Raw genomic sequence first — 27678 nt, 5'->3', positions numbered from 1 at the left:
TAAATTTTTTACAAAAACTAGATATTGGTATCTTTACAATAACCAGAAAGAGTGGCAGTTTTGTGCATAAATTTCCATAGTCTTCTAGAAAACTAATTGTGTCAAACTATTTTAAGAAATTTAAAATGAAGTAATCCTCTAGAGGCTTTTATTTATTTGCGTGACTCTGTCCTAAGGAATCAGTCAGACATAATCAAAGGTTATTCACACAAATAGATTAATATCAGAATTACTGAGAAGCATTTGGAAAGAATCTAATTGCAAACAATAGGAAAATGCTTAAATATTGTTTGAAATAATCATGAGATGGCATATTCTGCAACCTGTTAAATATTTAATGATCTGTTCACAATATAAGATGAAAATAAATAAATACACCTACTACATACAACGTAATATCAATATTGGCTCCTACACAGACACACATTCAGGCCCACATAGCATTTATACATTCAAAGCATAGCACCAAAAGGAAATACATTAATATAGGAGTACTTCCAGTAGGATTTTTTGTTCTTTATGCTTTTTTATATTTTAAAATATTCCGCAATGGAATCCTATTGATATTTATAACCAGTTAAAAGGATAAATGGTACAGAACTTTAAGGTAGGTGTCAATGTTTTTATTAGGTTTTGTGGGAATGGATATAAGAAAAGTGGTGGGTGTTTTCTTGATGGTCCAGACATGTAATTATGAAAGCAAGACAGAAGAAATAAGAAAATGGAAATATGTAGTTAGCTCCCTGTGGGTGTGTGAATTTCTTAACTACTAGAAAATACACACTAAGCAGGTTTTTGTGGTTGGAAGATAGATTCATAATTTAAGAATGAGGATGTTGGAAGCTACTCAGAAGTCATTTGACTTCCAGCAGAACTAGATGAACACTGGTATTGTATTGTCTTGTGGCTGAAAGAATAGCCTGGAGGAAGTTATCCTGAGTAATTTCCATGTGCTCTGTTTATGTTGTGGCCTGCCAGAGCGTTTTCTATAAGTACTGTCATGAGTCTGGAGTGCCAGCAGGCACTGATGCATGTTCCAAGATGCTAGATTCACAGATTAGACACACAGCATACATATCAAATTCTGATGAGCATCTCACTAATGATGCTTTCAACATTATGTAAGTACCAAGAGGTTCAAGGAAAGAAGAAAAGAAGCCCTGCTTATTTCCCTAAATACAAGAAGAATTTATGCTGCTGTGTTCTTAAATAATTCCAGGTTTTATAGTGTAATTTTGAGATTTAGCAAAAATAAGTGGACAGGAAAAGACAGGAAGCAAGGATCAGTAGATTCTTTCCACTTGTCCCAAGTAACAAAACAGATTCAATCTGGCTCTAATAGAATCGTGTATTTGAGTGAAAAATCACCATGAATTTCAAATAGTCCTTGGTTAAAAATCCTGAGGTAAAATCCAGTTTTCTGATTTCTACTTGTGTGACATTGTTATTTAACCCCTCAATTGCAGTTCCCTTTTCTGTGAAAGAAGAGTAACAAAATCTACTTTATAAGGCTGATATGGACTAAAAATGAGATTGTTATGTTGGGAGTGCAATGCAAAACATTAAATACATATAGCACTGTTGGTTCTCCATCACCCTTTCTTTTTTTTTAAATTTTTTTTCAATGTTTATTTATTTTGGGACAGAGAGAGACAGAGCATGAATGGGGGAGGGGCAGAGAGAGAGGGAGACACAGAATCGGAAACAGGCTCCAGGCTCTGAGCCATCAGCCCAGAGCCTGACGCGGGGCTCGAACTCACGGACCGCGAGATCGTGACCTGGCTGAAGTCGGACGCTTAACCGACTGCGCCACCCAGGCGCCCCGACCCTTTCTTTTTTAATTAACATCTGTTGTCAGTAATATAATGGAACTTTATATCAGATGTCTATGTGTTCAATTCCTAGAATAGTCACTTATTAACTGGGTTAATACCTGGGTTTCAATGTTTTCATCTATAAAATGGAATAATATTATCTATGTAAACCATAAGATGACTGAAAGTACTGAATAGAATATGGTGACATTTTATAAACTATCATTTATTTGCATGCAATTATCACAACTTCCTAAAAAGCCTGTATTATCAGAGAATGTAGGTAAATTTCACAGGATCACAAAAGTGATAAGAAGTAAATGGTAGTACTTAACACCAAGTCTTTTTAACATCAAAGAATTTCTGATTTTTTTAATACTGCTACCTTATGATCCCGGTGTCTAGAAGCCACCCCAACTTATGCTTCGAGGTGGCTGCATCGTATTGGATAAATTTCTCTGGATTTCTGTGTCATCATCTGTAACATAAGAAGCTGTATTAAATCCATTCTTTGAAATCTGGATTCATTTGAGGCTATGGGTTCCTCCAATCTTATCAGAAGCAACTTTATGGGAAATTGAAACAAACTAGAAGGTTCCATCTCACCAGCTCCTTCAGAAAGAACAACTTTTCTATTATCTCTTTTATTTTCTTATTTGTATGCTATGATTTCATTTGTAAAATGAAAATTTACATTGAAATTTACAATTGAATTAATTATTTGAATTAATTAATTTACAATTAAAAATTGAATTTTACAATGAAAATACTGCATTGTTAAAGGCAAGCTTGAGACTGCCCGATTAGATATTCTCTATTTATTCTATAATGTCTAACTCTAATTAAATATATTAAAGGGCCATCGATTAGTCAGAAGTTCAGAATAAGTAAAAGATAAATATGCAAATGATTATTTAACTGTAGAAATGTTTACCTAGAAGATATGCTGAATAAGAATATAAAGATGGAGGGGTTTTGCAAGATGGCGGCTTAGGAGGACACTGGGCTCACCGCACGTCCTGCTGATCACTTAGATTCCATCTACACCTGCCTAAATAACCCAGAAAAACGCCAGAGGATTAGCAGAACAGAGTCGCCGGAGCCAAACGCAGACGAGAGGCCCACGGAAGAGGGTAGGAAGGGCGGCGAGGCGGTGCGCGCTCCACGGACTGGCGGGAGGGAGCCGGGGCGGAGGGGCGGCTCGCCGGCCAAGCAGAGCCCCCGAGCCTGGCTTGCAAAAGCGGAGGGGCCTGACGGACTGTGTTCCGACAGCAAGCATGACTTAGCGTCTGGGAGGTCATAAGTTAACAGCTCTGCTCGGAAAGTGGGAAGGCTGGAGGACAAAGGGAGGGAGAGCTGCTGAGCCCCCGGACGACAGAGCTCAGTTTGGTGGGGAACAAAGGCGCTCGCCAGCGCCATCTCCCCCCCCCTCCCCCAACCAAAATCCCAAAGAGAACCAGTTCCTGCCAGGGAACTTGCTCCCTCCTCGCAAACACCCAGCTCTGCGCTTCTGCGGAGCCAAACCTCCGGCAGCGGATCTGACTCCCTCCCGCTGCCACAGGGCCCCTCCTGAAGTGGATCACCTAAGGAGAAGCGAGCTAAGCCTGCCCCTCCTGTCCCCGTGCACCTTGCCTACCCACCCCAGCTAATACGCCAGATCCCCAGCATCACAAGGCTGGCAGGGTGCAAGTAGCCCAGACGAGCCACACCACCCCACAGTGAATCCCGCCCCTAGGAGAGGGGAAGAGAAGGCACACACCAGTCTGACTGTGGCCCCAGCGGTGGGCTGGGGGCAGACATCAGGTCGGACTGCGGCCAGGCCCACCAACTCCAGTTATACACCACAGCACAGGGGAAGTGCCCTGCAGGTCCTCACCACGCCAGGGACTATCCAAAATGACCTAGCGGAAGAATTCCCCTCAGAAGAATCTCCAGGAAATAACAACAGCTAATGAGCTGATCAAAAAGGATTTAAATAATATAACAGAAAGTGAATTTAGAATAATAGTCATAAAATTAATCGCTGGGCTTGAAAACAGTATAGAGGACAGCAGAGAATCTCTTGCTACAGAGATCAAGGGACTAAGGAACAGTCACGAGGAGTTGAAAAACGCTTTAAACGAAATGCATAACAAAATGGAAACCACCATGGCTCGGCTTGAAGAGGCAGAGGAGAGAATAGGTGGACTAGAAGATAAAGTTATGGAAAAAGAGGAAGCTGAGAAAAAGAGAGATAAAAAAATCCAGGAGTATGAGGGGAAAATTAGAGAACTAAGTGATACACTAAAAGGAAATAATATATGCATAATTGGTATCCCAGAGGAGGAAGAGAGAGGGAAAGGTGCTGAAGGGGTACTTGAAGAAATCATAGCTGAGAACTTCCCTGAACTGGGGAAGGAAAAAGGCATTGAAATCCAAGAGGCACAGAGAACTCCCTTCAGACGTAACTTGAATCGATCTTCTGCACGACATATCATAGTGAAACTGGCAAAATACAAGGATAAAGAGAAGATTCTGAAAGCAGCAAGGGATAAACGTGCCCTCACATATAAAGGGAGACCTATAAGACTCGTGACTGATCTCTCTTTTGAAACTTGGCACGCCAGAAAGAATTAGCACAAGATTTTCAGGGTGCTAGACAGAAAAAATATGCAGCCAAGAATCCTTTATCCAGCAAGTCTGTCATTTAGAATAGAAGGAGAGATAAAGGTCTTCCCAAACGAACAAAAACTGAAGGAATTTGTCACCACTAAACCAGCCCTACAAGAGATCCTACGGGGGACCCTGTGAGACAAAGTCCCAGAGACATCACTACAAGCATAAAACATACAGACATCACAATGACTCTAAACCCGTATCTTTCTATAATAACACTGAATGTAAATGGATTAAATGCGCCAACCAGAAGACATAGGGTATCAGAATGGATAAAAAAACAAGACCCATCTATTTGCTGTCTACAAGAGACTCATTTTAGACCTGAGGACACCTTTAGATTGAGAGTGAGGGGATGGAGAACTATTTATCATGCGACTGGAAGCCAAAAGAAAGCTGGAGTAGCCATACTTATATCAGACAAACTAGACTTTAAATTAAAGGCTGTAACAAGAGATGAAGAAGGACATTATAGAATAGTTACAGGGTCTATCCACCAGGAATAGCTAACAATTATAAATGTCTATGCGCCAAATACCGGAGCCCCCAAATATATAAAACAATTACTCAAAAACATAAGCAACCTTATTGATAAGAATGTGGTAATTGCAGGGGACTTTAACACTCCACTTACAGAAATGGATAGATCATCTAGACACATGGTCAATAAAGAAACAAGGGCCCTGAATGAGACATTGGATCAGATGGACTTGACAGATATATTTAGAACTCTGCATCCCAAAGCAACAGAATATACTTTCTTCTCGAGTGCACATGGAACATTCTCCAAGATAGATCATATACTGGGTCACAAAACAGCCCTTCATAAGTTTACCAGAATTGAAATTATACCATGCATACTTTCAGACCACAATGCTATGAAGCTTGAAATCAACCACAGGAAAAAGTCTGGAAAACCTCCAAAAGCATGGAGGTTAAAGAACACCTTACTAAAGAATGAGTGGGTCAACCAGGCAATTATAGAAGAAATTAAAAAATACATGGAAACAAACGAAAATGAAAATACAACAACCAGACGCGTTGGGATGCAGTGAAGTCAGTCCTGAGAGGAAAATACATTGCAATCCAGGCCTATCTCAAGAAACAAGAAAAATCCCAAATACAAAATCTAACAGCACACCTAAAGGAACTAGAAGCAGAACAGCAAAGGCAGCCTAAACCCAGCAGAAGAAGAGAAATAATAAAGATCAGAGCAGAAATAAACAATATAGAATCTAAAAAAACTGTAGAGCAGATCAACGAAACCAAGAGTTGGTTTTTTTGAAAATAAACAAAATTGACAAACCTCTAGCCAGGCTTCTCAAAAAGAAAAGGGAGATGACCCAAATAGATAAAATCATGAATGAAAATGGAATTATTACAACCAATCCCTCAGAGATACAAACAATTATCAGGGAATACTATGAAAAATTATATGCCAACAAATTGGACAACCTGGAAGAAATGGACAAATTCCTGAACACACACACTCTTCCAAAACTCAATATGGAGGAAAGAGAAAGCTTGAACAGACCCTTAACCAGCGAAGAAATTGAATCGGTTATCAAAAATCTCCCAACAAATAAGAGTCCAGGACCAGATGGCTTCCCAGGGGAGTTCTACCAGACGTTTAAAGCAGAGATAATACCTATCCTTCTCAAGCTATTCCAAGAAATAGAAAGGGAAGGAAAACTTCCAGACTCATTCTATGAAGCCAGTATTACTTTGATTCCTAAACCAGACAGAGACCCAGTAAAAAAAGAGAACTACAGGCCAATATCCCTGATGAATATGGATGCAAAAATTCTCAATAAGATACTAGCAAATCGAATTCAACGGCATATAAAAAGAATTATTCACCATGATCAAGTGGGATTCATTCCTGGGATGCAGGGCTGGTTCAACATCCGCAAATCAATCAACGTGATACATCACATTAACCAAAAAAAAAGAGAAGAACCATATGATCCTGTCAATCGATGCAGAAAAGGCCTTTGACAAAATCCAGCACCCTTTCTTAATAAAAACCCTTGAGAAAGTCGGGATAGAAGGAACATACTTAAAGATCATAAAAGCCATTTATGAAAAGCCCACAGCTAACGTCATCCTCAATGGGGAAAAACTGAGAGCTTTATCCCTGAGATCAGGAACACGACAAGGATGCCCACTCTCACCGCTGTTGTTTAACATAGTGCTGGAAGTTCTAGCATCAGCAATCAGACAACAAAAGGAAATCAAAGGCATCAAAATTGGCCAAGATGAAGTCAAGCTTTCGCTTTTTGCAGATGACATGATATTATACATGGAAAATCCGATAGACTCCACCAAAAGTCTGCTAGAACTGATACATGAATTCAGCAAAGTGGCAGGACACAAAATCAATGTACAGAAATCAGTTGCATTCTTATACACTAACAATGAAGCAACAGAAAGCCAAATAAAGAAACTGATCCCATTCACAATTGCACCAAGAAGCATAAAATACCTGGGAATAAATCTAACCAAAGTTGTAAAAGATCTGTATGCTGAAAACTATAGAAATCTTATGAAGGTAGTTGAAGAAGATATAAAGAAATGGAAAGACATTCCGTGCTCATGGATTGGAAGAATAAATATTGTCAAAATGTCAATACTACCCAAAGCTATCTACACATTCAATGCAATCCCAATCAAAATTGCACCAGCATTCTTCTCGAAACTAGAACAAGCAGTCCTAAAATTCATATGGAACCACAAAAGGCCCCAAATAGCCAAAGCAATTTTGAAGAAGATGACCAAAGCAGGAGGCATCACAATCCCAGACGTTAGCCTCTACTACAAAGCTGTCATCATCAAGACAGCATGGTATTGGCACAAAAACAGACACATAGACCAATGGAATAGAATAGAAACCCCAGAACTAGACCCACAAACGTATGGCCAACTCATCTTTGACAAAGCAGGAAAGAACATCCAATGGAAAAAAGACAGCCTCTTTAACAAATGGTGCTGGGAGAACTGGACAGCAACATGCAGAAGGTTGAAACTAGACCACTTTCTCACACCATTCACTAAAATAAATTCAAAATGGATAAACGACCTAAATGTGAGACAGGAAACATCAAAACCTTAGAGGAGAAAGCAGGAAAAGACCTCTCTGACCTCAGCCGTAGCAATCTCTTACTCGACACATCCCCAAAGGCGAGGGAATTAAAAGCAAAAGTGAATTACTTGGACCTTATGAAGATAAAAAGCTTCTGCACAGCAAAGGAAACAACCAACAAAACTAAAAGGCAACCAACGGAATGGGAAAAGATATTCGCAAATGACATATCGGACAAAGGGCTAGTATCCAAAATCTATAAAGAGCTCACCAAACTCCACACCTGAAAAACAAATAACCCAGTGAAGAAATGGGCAGAAAACATGAATAGACACTTCTCTAAAGAAGACATCCGGATGGCCAACAGGCACATGAAAAGATGTTCAACGTCGCTCCTTATCAGGGAAATACAAATCAAAACCACACTCAGGTGTCACCTCACGCCAGTCAGAGTGGCCAAAATGAACAAATCAGGAGACCAGAGATGCTGGCGAGGATGTGGAGAAATGGGAACCCTCTTGCACTGTTGGTGGGAATGCAAATTGGTGCAGCCGCTCTGGAAAGCAGTGTGGAGGTTCCTCAGAAAATTAAAAATAGACCTACCCTATGACCCAGCAATAGCACTGCTAGGAATTTACCCAAGGGATACAGGAGTACTGATGCATAGAAGCACTTGTACCCCAATGTTTATAGCAGCACTCTCAACAATAGCCAAATTTTGGAAAGAGCCTAAATGTCCATCAGCTGATGAATGGATAAAGAAATTGTGGTTTATATACACAATGGAATACTACGTGGCAATGAGAAAGAATGAAATATGGCCTTTTGTAGCAACGTGGATGGAACTGGAGAGTGTGATGCTAAGTGAAATAAGCCATACAGAGAAAGACAGATACCATATGGTTTCACTCTTATGTGGATGCTGAAACTTAACAGGAACCCATGGGGGAGGGGAAGGAAAAAAAAACAAAAGAGGTTAGAATGGGAGAGAGCCAAAGCATAAGAGACTGTTAAAAACTGAGAACAAACTGAGGGTTGATGGGGGGTGGGAGGGAGGAAAGGGTGGGTGATGGGTATTGAGGAGGGCACCTTTTGGGATGAGCACTGGATGTTGTATGGAAACCAATTTGTCAATAAATTTCATAAAAAAATACAAAATAAATAAAAATAAAATAAAATAAAATAGTAAAATAATTAAAAAAAAGAATATAAAGATGGAGCAAATTTGGGGACAGTTGCTTGTGCTGCTATTTCTAATAAAAATTAAGTACTTGGATCAAAAAAGAAAAAAAAGAAGATTAATTAAACTATTTGAACATGTCTAACAGAGTAGTAGACAGCTTAATAAGTATATTAATAAATATAATAGCAACCAAAAAAAAAAAAGACTTGGAATCAACCAATTAAAAAGCAGATGTTCCAGGAGCACCTACAAACCAAGCAAAGTGCGATAAAGCATGAAGAAGCATAATCAAATATTCACCAAAGTCACTGATAAAACCTGTCCTGATCATTCATGGACAGATGATTGATGCAACCAGAGAAACAAGAAGGCATCTCTAGGGACCATGAAGTTCACAGCTAGAATTTGAAGGCTGTAAAGAAAGATATGAAAATTTCATCCCATCTTCTGATTGATTCACTCATTCATTCAGTGGTACACTCAACACACACTTATTAAAGATGATATACCAAATGAATAACTGGTGGAAAAGTTTTTGAATAGTCAAATTAGCTTTCTGTGACTATTATTGATAATATCAGATTAATACATTCTCAGGAAAAGGACAGAATTCATCTAAAATAGATGAAAGGTAACATTTGAGGAAAGATTCAATAATGTAATGAGAGAAATTTAAAATAACGTGTGTGTGTGTGTGTGTGTGTGTAGGGGAGTGCCTGGTAAATGAATAAAACCATATGCTATGGGGAATAACCTGTTATTGTCTAATCCTGTCCATCTCCCTTACTGCTACCTGAGACATATTCTCTACCTTGGTGTTCTAACTGGTCTCTATGCTTCTCTTTGACCCCTGACTATTCCTTGCCAACAAAGAAACAAAAATGGGCCTTTTAAAAACAAAAAGATTATATCTTGGCCCTACAGTAAGCCTCCTAAGGTGTACGATCCTACAGAGATGCTCTACCTATACGCCCTGCTCTCTTCAATCTCCTTTTTTGCCACTGCCCTCTGTCCATAAATACTGACCCATGGACTTTGGTCTATTTCTCAAATATCTCAAGTCAATCCAGTCTTAAGGCTTTTCTACCACTTATTCCAGCTGAGCTGAACTCTTCTTCCTGTCATCTTTCTAAGGGAGAGTTCATTCTATGGAGAACTCATTCTAACCTAAGCTTACATGTGATTTTCTCAGAATGTTTTGCTGGCCATCAGATCTGAACTAGTCCCTTAGACACTTTCTGTGTCATCACTCTAACTTTCTGCAGGACCTGTGAGATTATAGTTTGCATCTTACTGAGTCACTATATTCACTAGGTCTAGCTGTTGCCTAGTAAATGCTTAATATCTATCTATCTATTGAGATATGTAAATAAATGTGTATATATTACAAAAAAGCCAATTGTCAAAGTTTTTTCCAGTCCAAAATAATTGAAGAGTGTCAGAAACAATATCAATGGCTTAATATTATTATTATAGGTGCTTGAAATATGTAAACAATGTTTATCTAAAATTTTCACCTAAACAGGGGAACCTAGGTGGCTCAGTTAGTTAAATATCCTACTCTCGATCTCGGCCCAGGTCATGATCTTATGAGTTCGTGATTTCAAGCCCCACATCAGGATCTGTGCTGAGAGTGAGGAGCCTGTTTGCAATTCTGTCTCCCTCGCTCTCTGCCCCTCCCCCACTCACGTTCACACTCTGAAAAATAAACATTAAAAAAATAAAAATGAATAAAATTTTCACCTAAACAATGTTTTCTCACAATTGTTACCAAGACTTGGTGATATGCTTTTGTCTAAGAAACATCAGTAAAAGAACATTTCATATTAGAAAAAGATCTAATACAGAGGCAAGGAAAGAAGGATAAAATGGTCTGTATACTTGTATACATTTGATCATAAATGCTTTTCATTTAATCATAAAAGCAACTCTGGAATATCATAAAATATGTTTATCCCTGAGGCACCTGGGTGGATCAGTCAGTTAAGTGTCCGACTTTGGCTCAGGTCATGATCTCGCAGTTCATGAGTTCGAGCCCCACATAAGGCTCTGCGTTGACAGCTCAGAGCCTGGAGCCTGCATCAGATTCTCTGTCTCCCTCTCTCTCTGCCCCTCCCCCATTCACACTCTGTCTCTCTCTTTCTGTCTCTCAAAAATACATAAACATTAAAAATTTTAAAAATATATTTTTTATCCGTGTTTATCAAATACTAGAACTGAGACCCAAAGAAACCAAGGGGCAAGCTTGATGACATAGAGCTAATGATGGAGGTATTACTTAATTCATGTTCATCTCATTTAAAATGACATTCCATCAAACCAGATTAGAAACATCCTTGAAAATGCATTTTTAAAGCAACAAACCACTTGCTTAAAATCAAGATCTTATATGGAAGCCTAATATGTAAAACAAACCAAAACAAAAGGGAAAAACTCTTCTATTTGTATAGATTCTACTGAGAGCTTAATTTCCTTTCCAGAGCAGCTCACATGTTTCCTTTTTTATTTTCATATGTTCAAGCAGATTTAGTCAAATCTAAAAGGCTTAGATATCAGTCTGTCTTCTAAAAGTCACTCCATCTGCACAGTCTCTATATTTCTCTGTTGATTTCATTGACTTCTCTGAAATTTATTTAGAGGAAGAAAATAGAGACAAGGATATTGTTGAGAGGAGGAGATTTGTTTTAATTTGTTGTTTTTTTAGAGTTTTAAAAATATTTAAGAGGAGACTTGTTTTAAGGCTGTATTTGTTCAGTTTTACTTGGACTACATGTTCATTTAGGATACTTTTAAGTAGGCTGATGGAGGGGGTGCTACATGACTACTGATTAATTTTGTAGTTAATTTCGAGTTTACATTATATATTTAAAGTTATTACAACCTCCAGATACTGATCAGAGAGAAAAATAGATACATACATACATACATACACACATGTACTGATAATCCATTCTTCTTGTTTCAATGTATATTCCCCAATCATAACTGTAATTTTTATTTTTTTGGAATTCCCAGTTACTGACCCAAAAAGAAAATTTGAGAATGAGAAACATCTACCTCCTGAATCAACCGGGAAGATTGCTGGCTGCACAGTTCTTCCTGGCATGGACAGCTTAAATGCAATGCACAAAATTAGGGTACGGTTGCCTGTTTTATGCCCTTACTGGGGAAATTAAGATACTGGATCCCAGCAAGGGTCTGCATGGTTGTACTGGTGGTAAAATGATGGCTCATATGGAGGGTCACGTGCCAGGCTGAGCTGAATATTTTGCCTATCCGCAGTTGTGCTCCTCCCTACTACAGACCTTCCAGGCCTCATCATTCCCATGTCATTTGCTAGCCATGTCATTTGAAGCTCTATTTTAGAACTGTCTCAGGAATCCACTATGTCACAGGCAGAAATCTCAAACACGTTCATTTTCTTTGCCTGTACCCAGGGTTTATATTTTCTCAACTAAACCCTCCAATCCCCCCCCCCCCCGCCCAAATTATTTGATCGTAGTCCTTTCTCCAACAAGAAGCTACCTGGATAGCTTTCTAATAACAGTACAAGCAACTAGGAAACTAACACCTGTTTCTTATATATTAAAGATAACTTACCTCTCATTGTGATCAAGGGGAAATTTCTGGCTTCTCTCTCACATAAATATTGGGAAAAATATACTTTCTGGAGGGTTACCTCACTGCCCTATTCTTTTCTTTTATTTTTTTTCAATATATGACATTTATTGTCAAATTGGTTTCCATACAACACCCAGTGCTCATCCCAAAAGGTGCCCTCCTCAATACCCATCACCCACCCTCCCCTCCCTCCCACCCCCCATCAACCCTCAGTTTGTTCTCAGTTTTTTAGAATCTCTTATGCTTTGGCTCTCTCCCACTCTAACCCCTTTTTTTTTCCTTCCCCTCCCCCATGGGTTTCTGTTAAGTTTCTCAAGATCCACATAAGAGTGAAACCATATGGTATCTGTCTTTCTCTGTATGGCTTATTTCACTTAGCATCACACTCTCCAGTTCCATCCACGTTGCTACAAAAGGCCATATTTCATTCTTTCTCATTGCCACGTAGTATTCCATTGTGTATATAAACCACAATTTCTTTATCCATTCATCAGCTGATGGACATTTAGGCTCTTTCCAAAATTTGGCTATTGTTGAGAGTGCTGCTATAAACATTGGGGTACAAGTGCTTCTATGCATCAGTACTCCTGTATCCCTTGGGTAAATTCCTAGCAGTGCTATTGCTGGGTCATAGGGTAGGTCTATTTTTAATTTTCTGAGGAACCTCCACACTGCTTTCCAGAGCGGCTGCACCAATTTGCATTCCCACCAACAGTGCAAGAGGGTTCCCATTTCTCCACATCCTCGCCAGCATCTCTGGTCTCCTGATTTGTTCATTTTGGCCACTCTGACTGGCGTGAGGTGACACCTGAGTGTGGTTTTGATTTGTATTTCCCTGATAAGGAGCGACGTTGAACATCTTTTCATGTGCCTGTTGGCCATCCGGATGTCTTCTTTAGAGAAGTGTCTATTCATGTTTTCTGCCCATTTCTTCACTGGGTTATTTGTTTTTCAGGTGTGGAGTTTGGTGAGCTCTTTATAGATTTTGGATACTAGCCCTTTGTCCGATATGTCATTTGCGAATATCTTTTCCCATTCCGTTGGTTGCCTTTTAGTTTTGTTGGTTGTTTCCTTTGCTGTGCAGAAGCTTTTTATCTTCATAAGGTCCAAGTAATTCACTTTTGCTTTTAATTCCCTCGCCTTTGGGGATGTGTCGAGTAAGAGATTGCTACGGCTGAGGTCAGAGAGGTCTTTTCCTGCTTTCTCCTCTAAGGTTTTGATGTTTCCTGTCTCACATTTAGGTCGTTTATCCATTTTGAATTTATTTTAGTGAATGGTGTGAGAAAGTGGTCTAGTTTCAACCTTCTGCATGTTGCTGTCCAGTTCTCCCAGCACCATTTGTTAAAGAGGCTGTCTTTTTTCCATTGGATGTTCTTTCCTGCTTTGTCAAAGATGAGTTGGCCATACGTTTGTGGGTCTAGTTCTGGGGTTTCTATTCTATTCCATTGGTCTATGTGTCTGTTTTTGTGCCAATACCATGCTGTCTTGATGATGACAGCTTTGTAGTAGAGGCTAACGTCTGGGATTGTGATGCCTCCTGCTTTGGTCATCTTCTTCAAAATTGCTTTGGCTATTTGGGGCCTTTTGTGGTTCCATATGAATTTTAGGACTGCTTGTTCTAGTTTCGAGAAGAATGCTGGTGCAATTTTGATTGGGATTGCATTGAATGTGTAGATAGCTTTGGGTAGTATTGACATTTTGACAATATTTATTCTTCCAATCCATGAGCACGGAATGTCTTTCCATTTCTTTATATCTTCTTCAACTACCTTCATAAGATTTCTATAGTTTTCAGCATACAGATCTTTTACAACTTTGGTTAGATTTATTCCCAGGTATTTTATGCTTCTTGGTGCAATTGTGAATGGGATCAGTTTCTTTATTTGGCTTTCTGTTGCTTCATTGTTAGTGTATAAGAATGCAACTGATTTCTGTACATTGATTTTGTGTCCTGCCACTTTGCTGAATTCATGTATCAGTTCTAGCAGACTTTTGGTGGAGTCTATCGGATTTTCCATGTATAATATCATGTCATCTGCAAAAAGCGAAAGCTTGACTTCATCTTGGCCAATTTTGATGCCTTTGATTTCCTTTTGTTGTCTGATTGCTGATGCTAGAACTTCCAGCACTATGTTAAACAACAGCGGTGAGAGTGGGCATCCTTGTCGTGTTCCTGATCTCAGGGATAAAGCTCTCAGTTTTTCCCCATTGAGGATGACGTTAGCTGTGGGCTTTTCATAAATGGCTTTTATGATCTTTAAGTATGTTCCTTCTATCCCGACTTTCTCAAGGGTTTTTATTAAGAAAGGGTGCTGGATTTTGTCAAAGGCCTTTTCTGCATCGATTGACAGGATCATATGGTTCTTCTCTTTTTTTTTGGTTAATGTGATGTATCACGTTGATTGATTTGCGGATGTTGAACCAGCCCTGCATCCCAGGAATGAATCCCACTTGATCATGGTGAATAATTCTTTTTATATGCCGTTGAATTCGATTTGCTAGTATCTTATTGAGAATTTTTGCATCCATATTCATCAGGGATATTGGCCTGTAGTTCTCTTTTTTTACTGGGTCTCTGTCTGGTTTAGGAATCAAAGTAATACTGGCTTCATAGAATGAGTCTGGAAGTTTTCCTTCCCTTTCTATTTCTTGGAATAGCTTGAGAAGGATAGGTATTATCTCTGCTTTAAACGTCTGGTAGAACTCCCCTGGGAAGCCATCTGGTCCTGGACTCTTATTTGTTGGGAGATTTTTGATAACCGATTCAATTTCTTCGCTGGTTAAGGGTCTGTTCAAGCTTTCTCTTTCCTCCATATTGAGTTTTGGAAGAGTGTGTGTGTTCAGGAATTTGTCCATTTCTTCCAGGTTGTCCAATTTGTTGGCATATAATTTTTCATAGTATTCCCTGATAATTGTTTGTATCTCTGAGGGATTGGTTGTAATAATTCCATTTTCATTCATGATTTTATCTATTTGGGTCATCTCCCTTTTCTTTTTGAGAAGCCTGGCTAGAGGTTTGTCAATTTTGTTTATTTTCAAAAAAACCAACTCTTGGTTTCGTTGATCTGCTCTACAGTTTTTTTAGATTCTATATTGTTTATTTCTGCTCTGATCTTTATTATTTCTCTTCTTCTGCTGGGTTTAGGCTGCCTTTGCTGTTCTGCTTCTAGTTCCTTTAGGTGTGCTGTTAGATTTTGTATTTGGGATTTTTCTTGTTTCTTGAGATAGGCCTGGATTGCAATGTATTTTCCTCTCAGGACTGACTTCACTGCATCCCAACGCGTCTGGTTGTTGTATTTTCATTTTCGTTTGTTTCCATGTATTTTTTAATTTCTTCTATAATTGCCTGGTTGACCCACTCATTCTTTAGTAAGGTGTTCTTTAACCTCCATGCTTTTGGAGGTTTTCCAGACTTTTTCCTGTGGTTGATTTCAAGCTTCATAGCATTGTGGTCTGAAAGTATGCATGGTATAATTTCAATTCTGGTAAACTTATGAAGGGCTGTTTTGTGACCCAGTATATGATCTATCTTGGAGAATGTTCCATGTGCACTCGAGAAGAAAGTATATTCTGTTGCTTTGGGATGCAGAGTTCTAAATATATCTGTCAAGTCCATCTGATCCAATGTCTCATTCAGGGCCCTTGTTTCTTTATTGACCATGTGTCTAGATGATCTATCCATTTCTGTAAGTGGAGTGTTAAAGTCCCCTGCAATTACCACATTCTTATCAATAAGGTTGCTTATGTTTTTGAGTAATTGTTTTATATATTTGGGGGCTCCGGTATTTGGCGCATAGACATTTATAATTGTTAGCTATTCCTGGTGGATAGACCCTGTAACTATTCTATAATGTCCTTCTTCATCTCTTGTTACAGCCTTTAATTTAAAGTCTAGTTTGTCTGATATAAGTATGGCTACTCCAGCTTTCTTTTGGCTTCCAGTCGCATGATAAATAGTTCTCCATCCCCTCACTCTCAATCTAAAGGTGTCCTCAGGTCTAAAATGAGTCTCTTGTAGACAGCAAATAGATGGGTCTTGTTTTTTTATCCATTCTGATACCCTATGTCTTCTGGTTGGCGCATTTAATCCATTTACATTCAGTGTTATTATAGAAAGATACGGGTTTAGAGTCATTGTGATGTCTGTATGTTTTATGCTTGTAGTGATGTCTCTGGGACTTTGTCTCACAGGGTCCCCCGTAGGATCTCTTGTAGGGCTGGTTTAGTGGTGACAAATTCCTTCAGTTTTTGTTCGTTTGGGAAGACCTTTATCTCTCCTTCTATTCTAAATGACAGACTTGCTGGATAAAGGATTCTTGGCTGCATATTTTTTCTGTCTAGCACCCTGAAAATCTTGTGCTAATTCTTTCTGGCGTGCCAAGTTTCAAAAGAGAGATCAGTCACGAGTCTTATAGGTCTCCCTTTATATGTGAGGGCACGTTTATCCCTTGCTGCTTTCAGAATCTTCTCTTTATCCTTGTATTTTGCCAGTTTCACTATGATATGTCGTGCAGAAGATCGATTCAAGTTACGTCTGAAGGGAGTTCTCTGTGCCTCTTGGATTTCAATGCCTTTTTCCTTCCCCAGTTCAGGGAAGTTCTCAGCTATGATTTCTTCAAGTACCCCTTCAGCACCTTTCCCTCTCTCTTCCTCCTCTGGGATACCAATTATGCATATATTATTTCTTTTTAGTGTATCACTTAGTTCTCTAATTTTCCCCTCATACTCCTGGATTTTTTTATCTCTCTTTTTCTCAGCTTCCTCTTTTTCCATAACTTTATCTTCTAGTTCACCTATTCTCTCCTCTGCCTCTTCAAGCCGAGCCGTGGTGGTTTCCATTTTGTTATGCATTTCGTTTAAAGCGTTTTTCAACTCCTCGTGACTGTTCCTTAGTCCCTTGATCTCTGTAGCAAGAGATTCTCTGCTGTCCTCTATACTGTTTTCAAGCCCAGCGATTAATTTTATGACTATTATTCTAAATTCACTTTCTGTTATATTATTTAAATCCTTTTTGATCAGCTCATTAGCTGTTGTTATTTCCTGGAGATTCTTCTGAGGGGAATTCTTCCGTTTGGTAATTTTGGATAGTCCTTGGATTGGTGAGGCCCTGCAGGGCACTTCCCCTGTGTTGTGGTGTATAACTGGAATTGGTGGGCGGGGCCGCAGTCCGACCTGATTTCTGCCTCCAGCCCACCACTGGGGCCACAGTCAGACTGGTGTGTGCCTTCTCTTCCCCTCTCCTAGGGGCGGGATTCACTGTGGGGTGGCGTGGACCGTCTGGGCTACTTGCACCCTGCCAGCCTTGTGGTGCTGGGGATCTGGCGTATTAGCTGGGGTGGGTAGGCAAGGTGCACGGGGACAGGAGGGGCAGGCTTAGCTCGCTTCTCCTTAGGTGATCCACTTCAGGAGGGGCCCTGTGGCAGCAGGAGGGAGTCAGATCCGCTGCCGGAGGTTTGGCTCCACAGAAGGACAGAAGTGGGTGTTTGCGGAGAGCGAGCAAGTTCCCTGGCAGGAACTGGTTCCCTTTGGGATTTTGGCTGGGGGATGGGCGAGGGAGATGGCACTGGTGAGCGCCTTTGTTCCCCACCAAGCTGAGCTCTGTCATCTGGGGGCTCAGCAACTCTCCCTCCCTTTGTCCTCCAGCCTTCCCGCTTTCCCAGCAGAGCTGTTAACTTATGACATCCCAGATGCTAAGTCGCGCTTGCTGTCGGAACACACTCCGCCCGGCCCCTCCGCTTTTGCCAGCCAGACTCGGGGGCTCTGCTTGGCCAGCAGGCTGCCCCTCCCCCCCGGCTCCCTCCCGCCCGTCCGTGGAGCACGCACCGCCTCGCCGCCCTTCCTACCCTCTTCCGTGGTCCTCTCGTCTGTGCTTGGCTCCGGAGACTCCATTCTACTAATCCTCTGGCAGTTTTTGGGTTATTTAGGCAGGTGTAGGTGGAATCTAAATGATCAGCAGGACACGCGGTGAGCCCAGCATCCTCCTATGCCGCCATCTTCCCCATTCCCTGCCCTATTCTTTTAATAAATTTTTTGTAGTACCTCTAAGATTAATTCTACTCTGAATCCCACCTCATCCCTTAATTCCTTCCTTGGGAGCTGGACAGGATTGCTGTTGTTCATCTAGAGACTCATGGTGCTGCTTCAAGGATAACTCACCAAAGTGCTCACCCCACATACAGAACAACATTTAAATAATTGTCCATTCAATTTTTTCCTAGGCACTTCAGAAGACATGGGAGTGAGATTCATACCTGGCAATTTTTTCTTCCCTACGCTTGGTAAGACTATAAATTGGTGTCGTTAATCCTTACATTTGGACATTTTCTTCATTTATTTCCAATTATAAATCATAAAAACAGTGATTATTCTTGTACCCTAGTCTTTTTTCTTTTCCTTATATTATACTATACTAATTTATTTTTAAATATTTTATTACACACTTTTTATATTTTATTTTACTATACTATTTTACCTTTACTTTTTTTGTCTAATTTCTATCTCATGCACTGTATTGGAAAGTCACTGAGAGAAGGAACTGTTTATACATCAATCATTGTACACTGATATCCCAAACACCTTGAACATTTTGTAGCCCATAGAATCTCCTCAGAGATAAAATCACACAGGTTGATCACACTTTTATCTTAAAAAGTAGTTAATTTTTCATTTGGAGAATATCATACTAACTTATGAATTTCTGGTGTTAAATTACAGGGCATTCAAAGTATATTCAACACTATAAAATCATTTCAAAAGTCAATTGACCAGAAATAGATTTCCTTTTAACACTGAGTTTTGCTTCAATGTTTTTCAGTAGAGTCCTCTTTTCAAACTATTACAGGATGCAAAACAAGATACCTATTTAAAAAATTATATGCTGTATTTTTCTTGTTCTAATATAAATCTTAGGTAATTATTACATAGTATCTGTACCACAATCTTTACAACAAAATATCAGTACTAGAAAGAAGTACAAGTATAGAGTCAAATTGTCTTAAAGAAGTTTCTTCTCAGAATATATTAAATTGTTCTCAAGGTAGCTTTCAGCCTGTGATTCACTATTTATTTCTAGTCAGGATTATTGAACCATTTGGTCAATGAATCCAGTATGTAGGCAGAGAAATATAGATCAGTCTTTTGCCAAAGTTATTTGACTATGAATCAGTTTAAATATTCTAGTAGTTTGAGATGATGCCGGAAGGTTGTGAAATCTAACATACTAGGATTAAAAATGTGATCAAATATGACTTTGTACATAAATTACTTGCTGAAATTATAAACATATGGTCATATGATTTTATTAGGTAAGCAAAAAACAAATAAGAGAATTACATCTTATCACGTTAAATAGCGCGTGCGTGTGTGTGTATGTATAAACCACCATATAAATGTAACAAGTTTATAATAATGCCTAATTACCTAATAAAAAACATGATAACATTAACTAGATCAAAGGTTTGCAAACATTTTTTGTAAAGAGCCACATAGTCACTATATTAGCTTTTTTGAGCTATACAAGTCTCTGTCATAACTATTCAACTCTGCCATTGCACATAAAGGTTAGAAGAATTTTACAGGTATATGCTATATTTTACCTTCACCATAACTTAAACTTTAGCTAGAATCTGTGTAGCGATTGCTGCTGCTTCCTTCCTTCCCTCCTTTCTTTGCATTTATTTTCCTTTACTTTTATTAACGTGTTACAGAATGCAATTCTTTTCCAAACATAGATCAGGAAATTATTTTTGAGATGGATCAGGATGGTAGTGCATCTTGTTGTATATAATCACAGTTTTTTATTTGTTTTTACGTTCAGTGGCTGTATTCCCCAGGTAATTGTTTGAGTTCTTCATTTGCCATTGCTGCCATAACATAGTTCTTAATTTATTGGTCAGGGTATCAAGCTAGTGGAAATGATTAGTCCTGATATACAAAGGTAATGCTCTTCTTCAAAAATGTGATATTTTAAAAAATGTTAAAAATTCAGCTAGTAAAGACAGCAATCTCTTACAACCACTAAATAACTATCAGCCTTATTCATTTTCTACTTCCTGTGTGTTCCTAGAGGTCTGGAAATTTTACTTCCATTCTGGCCTGACAAACAATATTGGAATGTAGTCTTAAGCAATTTCAAACTGATTGAACCTGTTCGAGATTTGGTGCTATCTTAAGTCCTTTCCTGACATGGGATTTAGCAGTAACAGAAGAACAACAAAACAAAGCAAAGCAAAACAAAACCAAAAACCTTTAGGTGAGTCCTCTTCATTTACTGTTCAGTAAATAAAACTAACTAGGTTAGTGTTGGGAAACAGTCAGAATACAGGAAATCTTCAGAGACAAGAGGACAGAAAGAAAAGAAACAAAACAAAACAACTCCATAATGGTACTTTAGTCTTTCTTCATGACAAAATACCATAACATCATATTAGTATATAGATATACATATAGATATAGATAGTGTAATATATATATAGCATATATATAGCATTATATATGTAGCATTATATGTATATATATATAGCATATATAAATAAAAATACACACACACACACACACACACACACCCCCCTTCTCTCTTCAGAAAGTAAAAAGGGGCTTCTAGAATCATTTCTTGGAAACTTACTTTCCCCAGAGTGCTTTGATGTTCTTTTGAGGCATTGATACTTTTAATTCCAATAATTATTCAAGCTGGAAAACTTCAAATCATTTCTTCTTTAAATTCTGTCCCTCCTCTCCCAACCAGTGATTCATGAAGCTCTCTCAATGGTAGCCCTTATTTGCATCGATCAAAACCTTTCTTCTTATTCATTCTAATATTCAGGCCCTCATTATTTCTGTTCTGAACCACTGAAATAGTGTCTAAATTCTGTCTTCTAACTCTGGTTTACCCTCGTTTCACACCAAACTTCACACACAGCTCCAAGGTCATTTTGCTACAATACAGATCCCAACAAGTTAAGCCTTTGCTTTGATATTACAATGTCTCCCAACTTCTTTAGACAAAAGTCCAAACTGTAGTCACCATCATATTATTTTATGTTGCCAAGGTTTTTGCAGTTTATTTCCTGGGTCTACACTGACAAGTTCCAAAATCTCGCTACACTGACAAGTTTCTTGACTCTCTCAATATCTCTTCCAGGGAAATAACTACTTGTCACAAGTGAAGCAGTATAAAAGTTACCTTTTGTCTAAAATTGTACAAGGCATCATGAGTTCAGCACTTCCCACTTCTATATGCGTAAATAAATACAATGAAACATAGTAGCCTCTCAAAAAAGTTATTGTATTAGGTCATCAAGGAAAAGGATAATATTTCATTCATGCCACAATGCCCTAGGCAGTTCCCTAATTGCATTAAAGGATTTGGGGTGTGACTATGCATGTAGAAAATGCACTCTCCATCAGAAACAACTAAAAATTTATTCAATCCAAGTGCTATAGAAAAAAATTCAGGAGCTGAAAAGTAGCACTATGGATACCAATGCTGATATCAGACAGTCCAAAGTTCTATACCTGGATCTATCTCCAATTTTAAAACAAAATTTTTTTTACATTACTTATTTTTTGAGAGACATAGAGAGACAGAGCACATGTTGGGGAGAGGCAGAGAGAGAAGGAGACACAGAATCCGAAGCAGGCTCCAGGCTCTGAGCTGTCACCCAGAGCCCGATGCAGGGCTCGAACTCACAGACCGTGAGATCATGACCTGAGCTGAGGTCGGATGCTTAACTGACTGAGCCACGCAGGCGCCCCTATCTCTAATTTTGTGATAGCAGTCCAGCTACCCAAATTAGGTATCATTTCCTAATCTGTAAAATGTTAGTACCTACAGATTATACTTTCAGATATATTCGTTAAAGTTCAATGAGTAATAGCAATTGTTATTATTAACTGAATTTCAAAAATCTCTCATTTATAGCCATTTGAGTACCCCTTCACTGAAATTTCTATTGAGGGCCACCTTAGGAGGAGTTGATCAGTAACACTGTGTTAGTAACTTTATTTTATATTCAGAAGTTTATAAATACCAACTAGATTTAGAACCTGGATCTAAATTTCTCTCCTCTTTCAACTGCTTAGATCTGAAGATAGGGATTTTGTTTAACAAAGGGTATAAACATTTGAATTTCTTTTCATATAGAAGAGTCATCTTTTAAACTCTCCAATTTTGGATTTAGATCATATAGATCCTTCTTTACATTGTTTTGAGTAGTTCTTTATGTTCCTGGTATGTTCTCATACATAATAAACCTAAAAGAAGAATTTTGCCTTATACACATATAAACAGTCTCCTAATTAATAGAAGGAAAAAGGAATGCCAAATAAGGTTCTAATAAAAATTTCCTGGTATACATATATATTTCCTAGTATACTTAAAAGAGGTTGAATCTATTTTTTAACATTTTGTTGGAGGCCATATTTTTATTATTACCTAATTATTTTTGTTTAAAGATGGTATTTTAAGGACAGTTTCATGATTGCTGTCATTTATGATTGTGACTATGAATAATTGTTCTTCAAATCTGCCATGCTTTGGTAAATTTCACCACTACAGAGAGTATTTAGCATAACAGTTATAAAGTAGGATAGTGTGTCTCTTAATTCAACATGTGCTTTGTTTCTATATGCCTTTATTTCTTTCCTAAAATATTTATTGTGGTTTCATATGAAAACAGTCTATTGCCAAGAAAAGTCTAAAGTTTTTATATGAATAAAATTATCCTTTTTAGTCTACAAATGAAAAATTACATGAATGGAGAAAGAACAATGTTTCTGGATAATTAGAAAAAAATCTTAAAAAGTAGCTAAACACAATGTTACTAATTCTCTACTAATGCCTCTTCCTTAAGGTATAACATAAATTCTTGTTTAATAAAAAGTATACGTTTAGTGTGCATTGCCTTCTAGTTTGTTATCTGAAAACTCCACATGGTTTCCACCGATAACTAATCAGTGGGTTAATCTAAATGCTTACTTAAACAGAATATGAATTGTGATTCAAGCATTGTACTAGGTTCCATTTATCAACATTTTATTCTCTAATAGGCTACCACAGCATTTAAGTTTTCATCATTAGTAATCTAAAATTTCATTTATTTTAATATTTATACTTAGATATATGGGGCGCCTGGGTGGCTCAGTCCTTAAGCGTCCAACTTTGGCTCAGGTCATGATCTCGCGGTTTATGAGTTCAAGCCCCGCATCAGGCTCTGTGCTGACAGTTCAGAGACTGGAGCCTGCTTCAGATTCTGTGTCTCCCTCTCTCTCTGCCCCTCCCCTGCTCATGCTCTGTCTCTCTCTGTCTCAAAAATAAATAAAACATTAAAAAAAATTAACATTTATACCTAGGTATAAGCCAGAGGAAAAAATCCACCTACATATTGTTTTATCAGAGACTTGTCATATGATGTTAATAACACTAGAGGGATACTGAAAAGAATGCTGATAGCTTTAAATCTGACAGAAGCTAAATCTGTTTACTTTTGCTTCAATTTTTGAAGTATAATTATCTAATAAAATTACATAATTCACATTACAATCAAAGTTTGCCTTATGAAATTTGCAGTTACTTACTTTGAATTACATCCTTATGTATCAATGATCTATCACTGTAATGCTTAACTAAATTTTGTAAAAACTTACAATAGTAGTTCAATGAACTGAGAACAATATTTTATAACATTGTAAGCATACCAGGTAGGGAATATCATTGATATATTTAAATCGGTGATAACTTTAACTTTTCATGCAATTCAAGAAATTGTATTTTCACAATCTTTTTAAAAGTTAAACAGCTGAACAAGCTAACAAACATAAAAGATGTCTTTTAAAAAGAGGTTTCATGTCTGCAGTCTATTAAAAAAATAAATGATCTTTACTTCAATATAGATTAATTGTGTTACCCCTAGGCCAAATGATATTTCTCTCAAGGACAAGATATTAGTTAGGGAGTCCAAGGTTCATTTTGTTAGCTAAATGAAAATAAATTGGTGACAACTTAGAGTTAGCATCTAAGAACTTACAGAGAATCACTGTAACTTGAAAGGGAGATTAAACTTTCTATAAAGAAAGATATCTCTCTCCAAAATGCAAACCTGTCATCATTTCTGCCAATCATATCTGTAAATTATTAGACACATAGACACACACAGACACGCACATATTTAATGTTCAGCTAGCATGTTCCAGTGTAATATAATAGGCCTTATTACTACTGATTTGTTTTGTTAATTTGTTTACTCTATGCTTATGCCTTTCTAGTCACTGAATTATTTTGATTATCAACCCTGCTTATATATATATATATATATACAAACATATATACATATGTGTATGTATCTGAATGAAAGAGATCACACACTACGAAAAATCTCTGAAACATGTAATTAATACTAAATGAGAACAGAGACTAAAACTCTTCCAAAAGTGATGTCTGTTAGAATGCAATTCTATGTAAAATAAAATAATATAAATGTAATAAACTTGCTCCTAAACAGGCTTAAAGAACATTTTGGGTAAATACAAGATTATGTGGGGTAGAGAGAAGAGTCTGGAGAATAGGGTGTATACAGAAGACTTGAAGAGTCATTGCCATTTGGTGAGTGTAAAGAGAAATACTTGGAAGTGACACTACAGATCTTTGAATCAACTGAAGAGAAAAGGCTCCCTGAGAGTCAATGAGAATCATTGACAATAACTGAACAGAGAATAGGTGAACAGAGAATAACGGGATTAGTGATTGAGGAAGATTTACATCACCCACACACATAAAGGGCTCAAGAAGAATTTAGAGAAGCAGACTACATTGTTCTCATTCAGCTTCAGTGTTTATGAAGACAAAATATCAGTAAATTGAGTTCAAATCTGCTCTCCAATTCCACAGGTAAGAGTTAGAGAAATATTTTTCACTCTTCAACGCAAATATTCTCTTTTCTGACAGCATGACATTACTAATTTTTTTATATATGTGTATGAAGAAGGTTGGAATAGTAGATTCTGAAAGTAATTAATAGAATTTAACTTACCATGAATCTTTATCTTACTCTCCATGAGAAGAGTTGGATAGATATACACATACACAAAAAAAGTGAGCTAGATTAGTTCTTCTATTCAAAGCTAGGGAATAGGAATCAGGTCATAGTTGAATATAGACCTAATTTTGCAACTAAGATCACAGTTAATAAATGCTTATAGCTCTGGGTATAAAAGGAAAGTCTAGAGAATCTAGCAGAGTTGACATATCAAAGCTCAACAATGGGTCAAAAGTGTTGGCAGTTAGGCTGAATAAAAAAGTAACGAAGGGAAATGGCCAGCAGCTTATGGAAGTAAGGAGACAGAATCAAGTGAAGAACAAGGTGTTTTGTTTTGTTTTGTTTTGTTTTGTTTTGTTTTGTTTTCCAGCACCAGCATCCAGATACAACAAACCCAATCTATGTTGACATAACCTGAGCTAAATAGCTTTTGGTACTTTGAGATCTCACATTGTGGAGCCCTGCAAATAAGATGAAAATGCTGTAGGTTTTGAATTCAGTGAATGAAATACATCAAGAGAAAAATAAATACCACAAAATATGCTAAGAAATTCCAGATTGTTCTCCCCAAAGAAAGCACGTGATATGAAAATAAGTTCTCTTCTGAAGCAAAAGAAAAGTCAAACAAAGGGAAATGTTGCTAATTATCTTTATCTGGGAATTTCATCAAAGACTTAGCATTTTGGGGTTTGTGGTTAACATGATTCATTGCTTATGTCCATGCTCTGCCTAGATTTTCTTCAGTTGCCCTCTAATTAGTGCTTAAGAAATTATGGTCAGCAATTTTAATGGTTTTGAATCCAAGGAGGAGGAAAAATCTTTTTAAAAATACCAGTTGTTCAATCATAGCTTTTGGTAATATAAGAAAAAAACATGGCAAGAGAAGTTTGATTGTAAAGTGTCCACATCCACTCACAGCCCCACTGTCTTCTGTGTGTGCTCTAGTGACCTGTATCTAACTGGTATTGATGGAGTCTGGAAAAGCTAGCTACTCCTAGCACAGTGTTCTTTAACTATGTACTTCTTTCCCATAATTCTAAGAGCTCTTGAAATTTGATTTTCAATCTGTTTTAATTTCTTTAAACCTCTCAAATAGAATTTATTATTGAGGGTTCCATGGAGTCCTCATTGATAATGAGTAATTATAAAGCATTATCAGGTTAATGATGTTGTAAACTGTGATTCAGATCTCCAATGCAAAGAAAACAGCTTCAATACATTAAAAAAAAAAAAAAGAAGGCACTTTGAGAGCTGTGGGCTTTGGTGCAGACACAGCCAAGTCCAAGAACCACACCACACACAATCAGTCACGAAAATGGCACAGAAATGGCATCAAGAAACCCAGTCGCAAAGATATGAATCTTTTGGGGTCTTAGACCTGAAGTTCCTGAGGAATAGGTACTTTGCCTAGAAGCACAACAAAAAGGGCCATAAGAAGATGCAGGCCAACAACGCCAAGGCCATTAGTGCACATGCTGAGGCTATCAACGTCCTCATCAAGCCCAAGGAGGTCAAGCCCAAGATCCCAAAGGGCAGTAGCCTCAAGCTCAATTGACTTGCCCACATTGCTTAATCTCAGCTCAGGAAACACGCTCATGCCCACATTGCCAAGGGTCTCAGGTTCTGCCAGCCAAAATCCAAGACCAAGGCAAACAAAGGCCCAGGCTGCAGCTGTGACTCTGGCTCCAGCTCCTGCTGTGGCTCAGTCTTCCAAAGGTGCCCCGTCTCCAAGAAAGGCTCCAGTGTAGAGGTTTCTGTTTGCCAATGTGAGGATGGAAGGACTGGTGTGACACCTGGGCTTCTGTCAGCATGGGGCTGGTGTCCTGTGCTCTTTGTACAAATAATTTTTTTTTTAGAATTTCTCACAATTTTTCTAGTTCCTTATTTGAAGGAAATATACATATTTAAACAAATCTGCCTGCCTGTGGGTAAAATTTCACCTCTGAGTTGTTTGGAAGAGTAATTAACTGTGTAAGTTTTGCAGTGAACTTAGAGCAAATATGAAGTGCCACCTAAAAAACTGACTGATAAAGAATAATCAAAGCACAAGTTCAACCTGAGAAAAACAAAAAAAATCAACTTATATAATGTTCAGAAACAGTCTTGAGGATAGATGAGAAATATTTACCCATGCACAGCATTTTCTCTAAAGACTCAGAAATATTAATAGTAATTCTATAATTCTATAGCTCTGTGATTGCCAATCTAAAAAACAAATGAGAAAGTCTTATGTATGAATTAGGAAAGTATCTGAGCTATAGAAAGAAATTTTAAAAAAGCTTTTCACTTAAA

At 38.0% G+C, this 27678-nt stretch overlaps 1 pseudogene; it reads left to right on the top strand.

The window, feature by feature from the left end:
* The first annotated feature begins 20539 nt into the window (after positions 1–20539).
* Positions 20540–27134, top strand: LOC122479853 (annotated as a pseudogene).
* Positions 27135–27678: the final 544 nt, after the last annotated feature.

This window comes from Prionailurus bengalensis, chromosome A1 (genome assembly GCF_016509475.1).
Source record: "Prionailurus bengalensis isolate Pbe53 chromosome A1, Fcat_Pben_1.1_paternal_pri, whole genome shotgun sequence".
NCBI classification, from domain to species: Eukaryota; Metazoa; Chordata; class Mammalia; order Carnivora; family Felidae; genus Prionailurus; species Prionailurus bengalensis.
Note: the sequence above shows the minus strand (reverse complement) of the source record. Positions and strands in the feature narration are given on the sequence as shown.